The sequence below is a fragment of the Eublepharis macularius genome, chromosome 18 (assembly GCF_028583425.1).
Source record: "Eublepharis macularius isolate TG4126 chromosome 18, MPM_Emac_v1.0, whole genome shotgun sequence".
NCBI lineage: Eukaryota > Metazoa > Chordata > Lepidosauria > Squamata > Eublepharidae > Eublepharis > Eublepharis macularius.
The window spans coordinates 2403030-2416817 of record NC_072807.1 but is presented as its reverse complement, the minus strand read 5'-3'; the positions used below and the strand labels follow the sequence as shown (position 1 = coordinate 2416817).

The following is a 13788-nucleotide window of genomic DNA, read 5'->3' as shown; positions in this document are numbered from 1 at the left end:
TAGATCACATCAAGCCTGAATTCTCCTTAGAAGCTAAAATGACAAAACTGAGGCTATCGTACTTTGGTCACATCATGAGAAGACAAGATTCTCTGGAAAGGTCAATAATTCTAGGAAAAGTGGAAGGCAGCAGGAAAAGAGGAAGACCTGAAACAAGATGGCTTGACTCAGTAAAGGAAGCCACGTTCTCCAGTTTGCAGGATCTGAGCAAGTCTGTTAAAGATAGGATGTTTTGGAGGCCTTTCATTCATAAGGTCGCCATAGGTTGGAGATGACTTGATGGCACATAACACACACAAGTATTGCATGTTCTCTGCTTCGTCAAGTCTCTGTGTGTCAGTGTAACCCAACCACTAGAGTTGGGCTGAGGAGATCTGGGTTCAGATCTGCCATGAAGCTAACCTCACAGAATTGCTGTGAGAATAAATGGAGGAGGGGAGAACAACAAACAAGAAGTCTGCTGTTGGAAGGAAGGGTGGGATAAAAATGCAACCGATAGACAGATATTCCAGGGGGCAGGGTTTCGTTACCTTTAGGTGAAAGAGCACTGGGAAATTAAGGTGGTCTCTGTCATATTTATTTACAAATTACAAATGCAGTGTATAGTGGAATGAATTTGGCACTCTTAGAGCAAGTAGCAACACTTCTCCACCGAGGCCTGCGCTGAATTCCCCGGGACAGCCCCTGCACCCTGACTCACTCATGAGAGCCAAGCTACAAGTGACGGATTACACTTGCTTGGCAAGTGAACAGACTTGCGTGTATTCCTCCCTGTTCACTTGCCATTCACTTGCTCATTGTAGCTTGGCTCTCTCTCTTGCTGCAAATCTGACTCCAAACACTTTTTTGCCTGCTGCACTCTCTAGGTGTGTTACCATCTGAAAGCAGAAAATCTGGATAAATACCTTGTGATTAAATACCACCACCACCCTCTCTCTCTTTTGTCAAGCTCCCTGACCACTCACTCAGGGCCAAACTACACGCTAGGACAGCCCCAGGTCTGTGGCCGTAGTCGCCATTTTAGAGGAGAATTTAGCTGTTTAAAAACTGCCACTGCGGCACCGTGCAATCTTGTCACCCCTACTCCAACTTTTCAAGTGTCAAAACAGTTGTGGGGCTCTATTTTGTTGCTTGAAAAGATGTGGGGGAAAACAAGAACGCATGGTGTTGCTGAGCCGCAATGGTCCTCCTTGCAGCATTTTTTAAATAACTAAATTCTCTAAAATGGCGTCGCCAGCCATGGGTGGCTGCTGTAGTTTGGCTCAGTTAGTGATCAAGAAACTTAAAAATTCACTTCCTAGCCAGTGTCACTTTTGGTGATAATTGGAAAACACAAAAGTGCTTTTAATGTAGGCCTCTGTGAAAGTGCGTTAAAAGTTCATTTAGTTTAATTAGAACCAAACATAGGCCTTAATTGAAATCAGCTCTCCTTCACCCTCAGCTCGAGGCTTCCCTGCTGGTAGCTTTCAGCCTACTCCAGCCCTTACAGGGTGAGAGAATTTTCTGTCAGTGCTGCATGGTGAGGGAACAAGTGAACAAGTTGCTGTTAGGAAAGCTAGAAGAATGCCTTCCCTCAGGAGGAACAAATATGACTCTAAATGCATCTTAGTTTCCAAACCCCTGTAACCTAAATTGCTGGTTGCTGGACCAGGGTTTTAAAAAAAAAATTAAAAGGCATGTTTTACCCCTCCCTGCAGTTTACTTTCAGAATTAGAACATTTCTTGTTCTTCTGCATGCGTTCCTGTACCGGACAGCTTTATCTAAAAACAAATAATTCCATCGCATCTCTGCAGGGACATGGTGTGATTATAGAGATCCCATCCCCCCCCCCCTTGGTGGGGGTGGAGGATCCCCCGATACCAGCTTCCATCCCCCTCCCCACCACCACTTACCTGGCTGGCAGGGGGAAAGGTGGAGAGAATGGGCCCGGGCAAGCATGAGTGGGCATGTTCCTGGTGGGTGTGACAATGTCACTTTCTGAAGTGACATCATCATGCCTGGTTGTGGGCATGCTCCTGTGCTTTGCAGGGGCCAATTTTGGCCCCCACTGAGCTGAATTCGCCCCGTGCAAAGCACAGGAGCAAGCCTGCTACCAGCACAATGACATCACTTTTTGGAAGTCATGGGATTGCGTCGGCACTGGGAACACGTGTGCACTTTGCAGGCATGCAGCAAGGAGACACCCGGTAACTGCACGGTCCCCCCTCCCACTGGGAGGGTATAGGGAGGGACCTGACAACCCTATGTGATTACCCCGTCTCAGTGGAGGATGTTTGGAAAGAAGGAAGGTGCCATGAGCAATACCTCAAGCAGAAGTGCAGCAGGCAAGGGCTGGGAACTTTGAACTTGTAATAAGTCTTTAATTATTGAGTGTGTTAAATTCTGTGATTGAGTGTATTTCCTTCAGAACACTAGCCATTCTGTGCTAGTAAACATGGGTGTAATTTACAGATGCCTCATTGTGGGCCACTTGGTGTTACAAAACAATTTAACGGGGCTCTTTGTTGGAAGAAGTTTCATCTAGTCCTCCCAAACGAGCATGCTTTGCAATGAGTCACCTGATTGTCCATTATAGCAATCCGAGATTTCAACTGGGGTAGAGGTTTCTCTAAAAATCAGGCATGTGTAGGCCGGCCCGATTCAGACCAGGACACCGTGGCACAAGCAGGTAGGAGTTCAGCCCTCTCTCCACCCTGGGCCATTTTCCTGACCTGAAAACATCCCTGGGAAAGTGCTGCTCCCTTGGGCCATTACGGATCAGAAGGAGGGAGGCTCACTTGGCCGTTCAGATCTGAATCTGCCTACATTTTCCTGGCTTTTAATGAGAGAAAAATGCAAGAAACTACGTTCACAAACTCCCAGTTTCCCACATGGTTGAACCCTAAGAATCAGGCAGGAAAATTGCCTGTGAAGTTATACAGTCTTTGCTGACAGGCCCTCTAGCTAGCCACTGGAAAGCAGGCCCAAGAAACGGAGGACCCTAAGCACTGGGGAAGTTTGTATATTTCTCGGGATTTGTAGAAAAACACAGGGTGGTGGTGGCAAATTCTGAAAGACCCCCCCCCCATCTAGGCCTAATATAGAAAGAAAGAAATTTTGAGGAAAATGTGAAGAGAAAAATGTTCTTATAAAATATTTTCTCTTTCAACCTGTTGAGTAAAACTTTATTGTGTTCTAGAGGTGTTCATCGAGTTTTTGTGTAGAAATCTGAATTTCTTCCTTTCTACGCTTATCAATTTGATTTGTTCTTCTGCAAGGTTTATCTCTACATACATTCTTGTACAATGCCCAAATAGTATAATCTTATTTTTCTTTATCACAATTCTGACGGTTTAGTCTTTCTTCTATTTTCTTCTATATAGACACAAACGACATACTAAACGATGAGTTACAAAAAATTCTGGCTGAATCCACACAGGTGGATTCTCTGTTTTCTTGTCATAGCTGCTGCAAATGCTGAGTAATTTGCACTGGCAACGAAGTATCCAAGCCATGTGCTCTGTCCTCCATCAGCGTCCGTTTTCTCTGCATTTCTCAACTGTTGAGGTACTGGAGAGCTTATTGATGATAGCTTTTAAAAAATCAGGAATTACTGATTCCTGATTCTTCTCCAGTCTCCACAAGACTGGAAAAGAGTGAATGTTATCCCAATCTTTAAGAAAGGGAAGAAGGACGACCCGGGAAACTACAGGCCGGTCAGTTTGACTTTTGTTGCTGGGAAGATATTAGAGCAGATTTTAAAGGGATTGATCTGTAAGCATCTGAAGGACCGCTTAGTGATCCAGGGAAATCAACATGGTTTTGTCCCCAACAGATCTTGTCAGATCAACCTGGTTTCCTTCTTTGATCGAGTGACGAGCTTACAGGATTGTGGGAACTCTGTTGATGTGATTTACCTGGATTTCAGTAAAGCTTTTGATAAGGTCCCCCATGAGATTCTAATGGGTAAACTGGAAGACTGTGGAGTAGACTATAGGACAGTTTGGTGGATAGGGAACTGGTTGGAGGACCGCACTCAAAGAGTGGTGGTCAACGGCGTTTCATCAGATTTGAGGGAGGTGTCCAGCGGGGTGCCACAGGACTCGGTTTTGGGCCCAGTACTTTTCAATATTTTTATCAATGATCTGGATGAAGGGGTAAACTGGCTACTCATTAAATTTGCTGAAGATACCAAATTGGGAGGAGTGGCAAACACCCAAGAAGATAGAGTTAAAATTCAACAAGACCTGAATACTCTGGAGAAGTGGGCGGTTGTGAACAGGATGCAATTCAACAAAGACAAGTGCACAGTATTACATCTGGGCCACAAAAATGTGAAGCACAAATACAGGATGGGGGATACACTTCTGGGTAATAATGTATGCGAAAGAGATCTTGGAGTAAGTGTGGACTGTAAACTAAATATGAGCAGTCAGTGTGATGCGGTGGCAAAAAAATGGAAAACTCAGTCTTGGGTTGTATCAAAAGGGCCATCGCATTGAAATCGCAGGAGGTCATAGTCCCTCTCTATACTGCCTTAGTCAGGCCACACCTGGAGTACTGTGTGCTGTTCTGGAGGCCTCACTTCAAAAAGGATGTGGACAAAATTGAGAGGGTGCAGAGGAGAGCGATGAGAATGATCAGGGCTCTAGAGACTGAACCCTACGAGGAAAGGCTGAGGGCCTTGGGAATGTTTAGTTTGGAGAAAAGGAGATTGAGGGGGGACATGATGATTGCTCTCTTTAAGTATCTGAAAGGCTGTCATTTGGAGGAGGGCAAGGAGCTGTTTCAGTTGGCAGCTGAGGATAGGACTTGAAGCAACGGGCTCAAATTACACGCAGAAAGGTACCGGCTGGATATTAGGAAAAACTTTTTCATGGTCAGAGTAGTTCAAAGGTAGAATCAGCTGCCTAGGGAGGTGGTGAGCTCCCCTTCACTGGGAGTTTTCAAGAAGAAGCTGGATGAATACTTGTCAGGGATGCTTTAGGCTGATCCTACACTGGGCAGGGGGTTGGACTAGATGGTCTGTACGGCCTCTTCCAACTCTGTGATTTTGTGATTCTGTATTATAACCATCTATTGCTGTGATCTACCAGTTCCTCTGAATTCCTATCCTAGCTTTGATTTTTTTTAAAAGCAACCTCTAGCCATTTTATTATAGAGATATCAAGGAAAGAGTCAGCAGCTTGCACAGTCATCTCTCATACTGTGTGTCTTTCTAATTACTTTGAATAAAAACTAAGAATGTATAACTCTTACTTCATAAATATATATCAAAAGTGCTCTTTTATGTGTTAAGTTATACACTTTGTGTTCTTAATGTTTTAAATAAAATTTCCCAAAAGATTCCATTAAAAGGTCCAGTAGTACCTTGAAGACTAGCCAGCTTTACCATAGCATAAGCTTTTGAGAACCACAGTTCTCTTCTTCAGATGCATCTGACGAAGGGAACTGTGATTCTCGAAAGCTTATGCTACAGTAAAGTTGGTTAGTTTTAAAGGTGCTACTGGACTCTTTACTATTTTGCTACTACAAACTAACACAGCTAACTCCTCTGGATCTATTAAAATTGGGGACAGATTCAAAAGATTTTTTAGAAATGTTATATATCTGAGCAGTTGCGAGTTTTGTCTATGGAAGGATTCTGTGTTTTGACAGCTTGCTATCTGAAGGTTGCCACCAAGCTTGGATAAAAATGTCCTGTCCCTTTAACCGAGGCTTAATGTGCAGAAATGGGCAGCTGAAGCTTTTCAAAGCATGGCGGGATAAAACATCACCTGATAAATAACATGGGGGACAGAACTACAGGCAGGCATGAACCGAAATACGATCCGAAGTTTGTCATGAACTGGGCTGGTTTGTGGTTCATGATTGAACCGGCAGTTCGTGGGAGCTCATTTCTTTTTTTTTTCTTTTCTTTTTTTAAATATATCTTTAAACTATATATTAATTATTTGTAAATACTTGCTTTAATTTTTTCCTCTTATTTTTGACTGTATTCAACAATAAACTTACTTATTACAAATTATCAAATATAACACTATTACAATTTAGTAATTATGCAGTATGATTCCAAGAACTTGGCAGCTCAAGTATTACTGTCTTACAACTAGTGAAATAACAATGAACTATATTTCCCCCAATAAACCCAATATATAATATTCTAACTTACTAATGAACTAATTTAAGTTTAGTTAAATGCAAACAACTCCTATCAAGTTTTTAAATTATGCCCTACCAACAAAACTTTTTTTTATAGTTACTATCTCTCTCATAACCCTTAAAAACTACAAATTTAATTAACAATACTCAATTCGAAATCAAATCTAACCTCCCCTATCCTCCTTTAACTTCCCTAAAAACCTTCCTTCTCCCCTTCCTTCTCCTCTGTCTACAACTTGCTATTTCTAATAAACTTGAAATAAAAAAATCTTCTTTTTATATATATGTGTGTGTGTGTGTGTGTGTGTGTGTTTTAATATTGTTGTTCTTGTCATAATCTCTGTTATAAACCTTAATATTAACAAGTTTAATTAGCTGTTATCTACTTGAAGCCAAACCCAACCTCCCCTCCCCTCCCTTAACTTCCCTTTAAACCTTCTTCCCCCCTCCCTTCTCCCCAATTTACAACGTGCAGTGTTTAATAAATGTGAAATATCAAAGTTATACAAACTACAGTTACCTTGAGCTAGAGTGTTACAGCACACTCCAGTTCTTGGTTACTACCAACTCTTAGGAACTGTATATATTAGGGAGCTACAATAAAAGAACTTAACCGAACTCCCCCCATCTGGAAAACCACAGAGATTAACATACTGACGATTACTACATTACTCTTCTGTATAGTCCCATTTTTTTTTCCTTGTTGGCTTAAGGGTCTAAGACTGGAATTTTACTTCCTTTCTTTGAGGAAGGTGATTGTTGTAGTTTCCTTTTTTGGTTGGGCTTATCAGTTTCCATAGGTGTTTCAAGGTTTAGGCTACGCAAAAGCTGTTCTGCTTCTTCCAGGTCTGAAGTGACCATTTGCTTTCCATTAATTAATACTGAGAGTTTAATGTGATTTAGCCATCGGTATTGAACATTAGCCCTTCTTAGTGCTGCTGTAGTCGCTTTAAACTCTCTTCTTTTATTCAGAACAACACTCGGTAAGTCTAAAAATATATAGACTTGGGCTTCCTCAAAGTAAAGTGAACCTTTAGCTTTCACAGCTTCAAGAATTTGTCTCCTGGTATTGAAGCTTTCAGTCTCAATTATAATATCCCTTGTGAAGTTTTTCTTTATGGCTAGCTTTTCAGAGCCTATTTGATAGGCTTTGGTGATTATTGGGAATGATTCATTATATATATTTAATTGCTTTCCCAGCCAATTGGTTAATATAGCCAGCAAATCTTCATTTTTTTGTCCAGGATTCATCTTTTCCTCTAATCTTGAGGTTCTTCTGTCGTGCTGCTATTTCAAGGTTTATTAATCTTAGTTCGTGTGAGTCAGAAGCATCTTGAAGATCTTTCAAATCTCTTTGTGACATAGTAGCTAAATCCAGTGCATTTTCCACTTTCAAGTTAGTTTTGTTTAGCTCTAATTTAATCTCTGCTATCTGATCTGACAAAGGCTGAATCAGCAAAGTAATTTGCTCATTAATGATTTTTCTCATTTAGAAAACTGTTGCTCAAGGGGCAAATGCAAAGTGCTTACCATTGCATTGGCTTCAGCAGTTCCGTCGGCCATTTTGGCTTGATGTTTTGTGCTGTGTTCTTGGGCCTCAGCTAAATTAGTTCCAGAAAAAAGGCTCTGCAGATTTTTCACAGCCTTAGCAGGTGATTTCTTCTTGTCTGCTCCTTGCTTCATCATTGCCACAGAGAAGAGTAAGTATTAAGCATTATTTAGTGGGATTCCAGGCAAGGGAGAGCTGGAGCTCCTTCAGTGTGCATCCATTCCTCGGGAGATCAATGCCACTCCCCTGTGGGAGCTCATTTCTCATGAACCGTGATGAATTTTAGCCCAGTTTGTTTGGTTCATATTTTGGTTTGTCACTGCAGACAGCCTGGCACCAATCAATCAATTTCCTAGGCAAGGGGGGGAATGGGCTCTGTGCAGAACTTCTGCTGACCCAGAAGTGACATTTTCACAAACCAAATGAACCAGTCCACAAACCGGAGCAAGTTTGTGAAAGTCTGTGGTTTGTTAAACTCAATGAACCACGAACCACATGGTTCAGAAATTTCCCGGTTTGTGTTCATCTTTAGACAGGACATATTTTTTCTCCAGGCAGTTGGCAACCCTTAGAGGAAGAATAAACTGTTCTTCTAAAAAATGAGTGATAATAGGATCACAGAGCAATTCAAAATGCTTCTGATTAACCATCTGCTTTGTGTTTTCTTGTTTGGGTTTAGTTTCTGTTCTTGTTTGGTTCATATTTTGGTTTGTCACTGCAGACAGCCTGGCACCAATCAATCAATTTCCTAGGCAAGGGCAGGGATGGGCTCTGTGCAGAACTTCTGCTGACCCAGAAGTGCAACTCTTTAGGTGATTTGTGTTGCAACTGTTTTGTGGCAGGGCCAGTTCTCCAGCCGAGCCCCCCAAATGGCTGCTTGGAGCCAGGGTTGTATTATTCATAAGGCTGACTAGACCCCGCAGGGACAAGTGGCCTGTCACATTTTTTTGCTGAGGCACTGTTACTTGCACCTTAGGGCTCCAGTGGTTAAAGGCACTTTACCCTCTGCGCCATAGCAATACCCGTACTTATATATTTATCCATATATATACTCTCATCATAAGTATATATGAATAGAATTCTTCAGAAGACCCTCCAAATGGATATAGGGCTATGTACTGCAGTCTAGTACCTGCCGTACTAGGGTCAGGCTGTCAGCTGCAGTGAAAGATTGAAGTGCAGGACGGGCCCCGAAATACTTGAAAGCTTAAGGGCCCAACCCCTGCTTGGGGCAGCCCAAAGGGAAGAGGTCTGATGTTCTGGAGGGGTTCAGTTCCATCTCAGCCATTGAGGTTACTGACGTCCCAGTCTGGGTCTAGGCTGATAGTGGTATGGGCCCGCAATGTGATTAGTGTGCCTTGCTTGAAATGACAAAATAACCTTGAACCAATTCTGGACTTTGTGACTGCTAGATATGTGAAAAACTTGGGGAAACTGGGGGATGGGACTTTTTTGTGCCGCAGCTATGCACATGTTTTTTTAGACATTTATTATAGCTTGAATTGATCATGGCACTAGTTGTTTTGTTTTTATGGTTTTAGATATTTATATGGTTTTAACTGTATAATGTATGTTGTTAGCTGCCCTGAGCCCATTTGCAGGGAGGGCAGGGTATATGTTTGATACAATAAATAAATAAAAACTGGGAGATGTTGGGGAAAAAAACTTTTTTCTTCTTCGAATGAGTGGGTTTTTTTAAGACAAGCTTACAGTCACTTGGAAAGTCTGGCATGAAAAGTCTGAAGACTCTCTCTGTGCCCTGCCATGGGAAAACTGGGACGTTTTCAGAAGCGCTGAGAAAACTCCTGCGATTTTTTACTGTTTGGAATGTGTGAAATGCTAAAGATTTTATTCACTCAAAATGCATAGCATGAAAAACATTTATGCAATATTATAGAATGATAATTTGTATGTGTGTGTATATATATATATGTGTGTGTGTGTGTATATATATATTTATGTGTGTGTACACACACACAAACACACACACACAGTCTATTTTCAAGGATATTTTTTGTTTTAATTTATTGTTTAAGGGTGAATAATTTTGGTAACAATTAGTATACTAAAATGTACTAATAATAAATTATTAAAATGTTCCATTTTTTTAGTTTTATAAAGGTTAACGATATCCAAATATGCTGCTTGTCCTATTGTGGCTTTGTGAGACTTTCTCCAAATAATACATCTTTTTAACTTCAAAATTTGTTTTCCAATTTCAATTGTTTCTTTCAGCAAAAAATATGTGTGTCAAGGTAGCCTTGGGTACAGCATTTTATATAGCGCTCTCTCTCTCTCTCTCTCTCTCATGTACTGGATATATTTGCAATTTTGCTTGCAGAAAACTAGGCAAGTTTAAGCAGGTCTACTTAGAAATAAGTTCCATTTTATTCAATGGGGTTTACTCCCAGGAGAGTATTCCCTAAGGCATTTTATACTTAATGTAACATCTGTCTCGTTCTGATGGGATTTCAACTCACCTTATTTCTGGAGTTCTCAAACTGTGCTCCTTCCTTAATCCCCCACTCCTTCTTCTCCCTTTATGTATCTCACTTTTAATTATTCAATAAAATAACTATTTGAGGCTGCAAATTCTAAGCAAACTTGCTAGGAACTCTTTTGAACATACATGCTAAGGACTGCACTGTTACTGTCTTAAACAGCCGCCATAACAAACCCAATGTACAGTTTTGACAAAACTGTATCCAAATTGATTAAGACCAAAATTATTAGAAGTTAAGAATCCTTCAAACAGCAGCTCTGAAACTGTGAGTTGGGCCCCAGACTGAGTCGCGGCACGCTCACAATGCCTTGAGGATGGAGAACAATGGGTGGCTGGGTGGTAAAATTTGAGTTTGCCTCCATGTAAGAGTGTGAAACATAGCTGTTGCTCATAACACAATGCTTCTATAAATACTAAACATGAAAAAATTATAAACTTATTAACTGATATGTGTTTTATCTAGAAACAATTCCTTGGAAAAAAGAGACTGCAAACAGATCTCAGAAAGTGCCTACTTCAAAAAAGTCCGAGAATCACTCACCGGCTGCTTCCACACACGTTGGATAATCCCCTTTCAATACTCTTTAGTGAAGATTTGAAACTGATTTTCCATGTGTGGAACAAAAAATCCACATCTAAAGGATTACAAAAGTGCATTGAAAGTGCATTATTCAACGTGTGTGGAAATGGCCGCCGTCTCAACATAAATTGTTGTGATTCATGCTCATTTTCTAAAAAGGCACCTTTCTGCTCTCGGCACAGAAGAGACTAGCTTTTCCATTTATTTGCTGGTAAAAACTCAGGCAGATTGGACTTGAGTCCAAATTAGTAAGAAGGTGGGAGAAAGAATGTGAAGTTGCCCTCTTGAAGGGCCACCAAAATCACAGAGGGAATATTCTCTACATCCAGCTTCTCAAGGGTAATGTCTTTGAGTAAGTACTTCAATGCTTAACAACCTAAGAGCACTTGCTCATAATCCCAGGTGGATAAAACCTTTGGGGTAAAATGATCTTTAATAGATTGTGAGCAGGAGGCAGACTTGAGAGTATTTCTTTTGCATTATGTGCATGCACTTTGGAAATCAATCAGTCACCTTTGCTAAATTAAAAGTAGTTTCTGGATATGTTTTCTAATGTCTTGTTTTGTTCTTTACATGTTTTACTTTTCACTTCTGTTCTATTTTCTGCTCCTTCATGCTTCAGCCTTAGTTGAATTTCAAGAATGGTTTTGGTACTACTAAAGCACTAAAACCCTACAAATCAATCTAGCCTTAATTTGGTTTTCTGTGGGCGCTGATGTTTGAGAGCAAATACACTTTTCCATCTCTCCACATGTGTGTTTCTACACATAACAAATTTGTGGATAAAAATGGAGTGTAATGTACTGAACTCATTCAGTTAGGAACTGTGCAGAAAGAAGATATTACAATCAGGTTTCCACCTTCGTTGCATTTTTGATATCCCTTGTGAGCAAATTTGGCTACCGAATTAGCCGTATGAAGAGGTAAGGCAAGACAACCCTTTGAGGTGGCAAATTTTAGAAGGCTTTAAATGTAACATCATGAAGGTCCGCTTGACCCAGAAGACATGATAGAGATTATCCTGCCTAAATCCCACTGAGATAAGCAAGCTTTGCCCAAGGGCTCTGTACCCTTGCGTATTTGACACTTGTGTGTTTCTGTCAAGTATGCACAGGAGAAATGGCCTGATGGATTGTTCCCTATGAACAAGTTTGGCGCATTGGTTAGAATGTTGGAGTGGGGTCTGAAAGGCTTGGATTCGAATCCCCACACTGCCATGGAAGCCTGCTGGGTGACCCTGGCCCAGCCACACCCTTAACCTAACCCACCTAACAGGGAGTTTGTTGTGAGGAGAAAGCAAGGTTTTGAGCCACTTTGGATGCTCATTGTGGAGAAAAGCATGCTATAATATCTAAATAAATAAATACATGACATACAGATATATACATATGGAAGTATTTTTACCTTCTGGCCCCCAAAATGTCCTGATTATTCATCCTGAAGTGCATTATGCATCATCTACCACAGGATCCCAAGCTATGCTCTCACACTTCCTATGAGGGGCTAAGGGGGAAACCTATTAAGCAGGAGAAACCTTCACTTAGGAATGAACACGGGACAAGCGAGCTAGAACAGCCATGAAGTTCTGGATGGTGATTTCAGCCATTTTCAAGGCCAGTGGAAACAAACATCCTAAGACATTTGAATCAAAGTTTCCAGTGATGTTGAGGGGAGATGATATAAGGAACAGGACATGTGAAGAAAAAGAAGAGAATGATAGGAAATGAGGAAATAAAAGAAAAAGGTCACTGACAGTATGCAGAAATGAGCAGTTTAGAAAAAACCAGACTAGAAACCCCCCTAAAGGGACCAAGAAAAATCTAGAACAGACAGCAGGAAAGAAAGAGAGCTCTGCTCACCGGCAAAATGTCCATTAAGAGAAATTGAGGTGTGGGGAAAACCAGAGATAAAATGATCTAAAATAACAAGAAGGAAAACCTAGCAAGAGATTAACAACCTCATGAAAAGAATGAAGGCTGGGTGATGCATCGATTGATCTTCCCAGATTTCTTGAACTGTAAATCACAACTGATTTGGATCGGGGCTGCTGTGCACGAGGCAGAGGGGTCAACCCTTCCCTTACCATGATTTTACCCATCAAAACTGACCTCCACTATCTAGGACTGTTATTAGCGCTGGCTGAGAAAAAGACAGAGCCTCTCTTTGCCTGTCTTTTTTGTCTGCCCAGGGCAGATAATTGTCTGCGTGCATGAAATCACTTTCAATAGGAAAACTAAACAGGTGAATGGATTAAATCTCAACCTCCACACACAAACACAAAATGATCCCAATCTGAATTGGGATCCTCAGTGGCTGATATTTCTTTTTTTAAAATGTCACAAAGATCCATTTGGGATGTGTCTGCTTCTTGTCTAGTTTTTTAAGCATTGTTTTGGTGTCACTCAGCTGTACTTTTAGAAAGAAAGCATAATTATTATATTCAACAAATAAATGAGAACAAAGGCATATTTTCATCTCCCAGAAAATAATTCCCTGATGATCAAAAGTATATGAGCCAGATCGCCAAGAAAGTTACTAGGCCGTCATTAAATTCGAGTTTTCGAAGCCAGTAAAATGAGGTCCTACCTCCCAGTCTCTGTGCCACTGTTTCTTGTCCGTCCTTTTTCTCTGCGAGAAAACTCCTCACCAGGTGTTCACTGCTCTTAGAACAACAACAACTCTTTTAGAAGAAAGGGGAGGGGACCCAACCCTCATTGTTACTCTCAAACCAGTGAGACATTTGCCAAAGCTGTAATATTCAGAAAGCCACTCATAATTTTCCTCCTTCACAAGCCCTCTCAGCAGAAAGCGGCAAATAAATTGACACAGTGTCATACTTCAGAGACCTACAAGAGAGGAAACAGGCTGCTTGTGTTTTTTAGGAAACTTTCCACCATCTCTTCAGCCATTACAACTAACGAATCTTTTGTCATCTCTCTCTGTGATCCAGTTTCCCAGTTTTTCACCAAACTTTCCTTGTGTCATCTTTTAAATAACTTTTGTGTGTATTTTGT

The 13788-nt window shown here is 41.0% G+C and overlaps 1 protein-coding gene across 1 annotated transcript in view; it reads right to left on the bottom strand.

Annotated features, from left to right (window-relative positions):
* Positions 1-13438, bottom strand: part of LOC129345694 (uncharacterized) — a 79395-nt gene extending 65957 nt beyond the window's left edge. Inside the window, exon 1 of the mRNA XM_055002919.1 lies at positions 13361-13438. The gene's annotated coding sequence lies outside the window, so the exon portion shown is untranslated. The remainder of the gene's footprint in view (positions 1-13360) is intronic.
* Between the last annotated feature and the right edge of the window lie 350 nt (positions 13439-13788).